We start from the raw sequence: 2706 nt of genomic DNA on the forward strand, positions 1-2706 counted from the left end.
CTAGGCAGAGCCACCCAGGTACTCCACCTTGTGGCGAGTATAAAAGCAAATGTAGCAGCCTGAAAATATTGTATATTATTCAGAACTGCTGACTGGTAGGCGGTTAGGTGGCCGAGCGGAGATTGCGTTCGTCACCAGCCCCGGAGCTGAGCTGGATTTGCCTGTTCGAATCCAGCTCACAGCTCCGGGGTTGTCACCAGCTTGGCTGGCCGTCTGCACTGATACAATTGGCTGTATCAGAGGGTGGGAGAAGCTGGCGGGGTGGGTCCGGGTCGTTGTAAACAGCGACTCCTACAGTTCGGTCGGGGCGCCTGCTAAGCGCGGATTGGACGTGAGAGGGATAGTGTGGTCCTCCCACACGCTACGCCCTCTCAATGAGAATCCGCGCTGCCAGGTGAAAAGAAGCGGTGATTGGCTGGACGTGTGTCGGAGGAAGCACGTGGTAGCCTCCACTCTCCTAGATGATCTGACTGTGGGGGGTAAGAGCGCAGCGACCAGGAAGGGACTGGGAATTGGCATACGACTAACATTGGGATGGGAGAAAATCGGAGGAAAAATGGAGGGGGAAAAAGACCAATAAAAAAAAAAAAAAACTGCTGACTGGTGTTTTATATTCCCTTTGTACACAAAGACATCATTGGTATTCCCACGAGCAATGATATGAGTTTCTCTTCCTTCTATCGACTGAAGTATGGACACACAGTATCGCTGGACCATAATCAACATCCGTCCCTGTGTGACTAGTAGGCGGGACCAGCAGGGGGCGGTGTCTGACAGAGAGTGTTGGAGAGAGATGGAACGTGATATATGGGAGCGGAAGATGGAAAGAGAACCTCTTCGGCAGTGAACTTGAACACGAACAGTCGCAACGGACGGGGGCTCTGGAGAGCCCTGTTGCAGAAGTTATGCCAGAGGGCCCCGTGAGATAGCAACGGGTGATAGGAAGTACTTGCTAGTGGACACGATATCCTAGCAGTACCAGCGATAGTGTGTGAACAATTAGTGCAGAGCCAGGCACTAACAATCGGGTTATAATAGTTACTGTGTGCGGTATAAGTAACGTGCGGCTAACCAAGTATCAAAGTCCTTAACAATCGAGTTATAGTAGTTACTGTGTGCGGTATAGAGTGCGAGCCCCGAGACGAGCGTGGGCCAACAACCGGGCTGCTCCGGCTGACTTCAACCAGATCTGCACCCGGCTGCCTGCAATCAGTCTGCTCCGGCTGCCTTCAATCAGACCTGCACCCGGCTGCCTGCAGCCTATGGGAGTTCGTCCCGTCCAGCAGGGGTCGTCATCGCTCAGCACACGCTCTCAGCCGGCGCTGCCTCTCTGCCAGCTCCGCCTGCTAACATCCTCACCGAGAGCGTTCGACGCCATCTTGTTTTCCGGACAACAGTGGCGTGGCGAGGCGGCCATTTCGGATGAGTACAAATGGGCATTGATGCTCCCGAGTTATTATACAGTATACAGTGTGGTGCAGCCTGCGGGCGAAAGTAACGTTGCTACTACCATTCCATAGGGGTACCCCAAACAATACATGCCGGCATTAAGATAGGACTTTACTGGTATTTTGTGGGCCGACTCTTTTGTTTTCTGATTATTTCTTTTGAGTGTGATACCGTGTTGGTGTAATAATATTTTCCCATTCAGTGAACCCTGTTATTCCTCCCCTATGTCCTCCCTTCTTTCCCCATATTACGGAGTAGAGCAGTATATGTAAACCCTTAGGGAAGGTATTGATATTGTGTCTAGCCCAGACGTGGGCCGCACTTAGTCTGGGTACAACGAGAGCACTTGGTGCCTAGAGCGTAATCATCTAATGATCAGACTGTAATTATTGTGTAACAATAACCATGGTGCAATAATCACCAGACGTAGCTATGGTGTAACTAGGCCAATGATATAATAATACTCAGACTGAATGGGAGCACGGTGTCTTTTATTGAGCCTAATCCTAACCCTTTGATGCGGGTAATATATCTATTATTAACCCCTTCCTATTCAACCTTCCCTTTTCCACTGTAAGGTTTCTGGTGTTAATGAGGGAGGGTACTGCTTGCGGGGGGAACCAAGTTATTTATTTACCATTCGGTCATTAGGTGTGGGGGGCTGCTAAGGGGACAATTGGGGAGAGTGAGGGCGTGTTGGGGAGTACTGCTGACTGCCCATGAGAGAGGGAGGAAGACCAGAGTACCGGACTAGGTTTGTAAATCCTGGGCCTCATACACCCCCACTGCCAGCCTCCAGTTGACGCTCCTGACCCCAAAGACCGAGGTGCAGCTAGCCAGAGTTCTACTGTGTCTCGCTACCTAGTGACCGTGCACCACAGTTCCCACGAAGCAGGGATAATCCACCCTGCTACACAAAGGTATACTCCCACTTCGTTCTCTCCCCCAATGTCTCTCAGTGAGAGAAGAACAAGTATGTTACTGCTGCTCTTTCCATGTGAATAAAAAGAAACCACACCAGTTCAGGCTCAAGATAGAAACCATGCCTCTTGACCACATTATTGTCGCCCTATAGCCGAATTCTGTTAACAAATATATTTGCTTTTAAAAATGAATGAATGAATACATTTTTTTTTAATAAAAACATAATATAAACTGCTCTGCATATGAATATGTGTAAATTTTTTGTCAGATGTGTACAGATTGCACATTTCAAATCAAGAGACAATACAATGACAAACATTCTTTGTAGATTTA

Source organism: Notolepis coatsorum (assembly GCF_963971535.1).
Source record: "Notolepis coatsorum genome assembly, chromosome: 15".
Taxonomy (NCBI): domain Eukaryota; kingdom Metazoa; phylum Chordata; class Actinopteri; order Aulopiformes; family Paralepididae; genus Notolepis; species Notolepis coatsorum.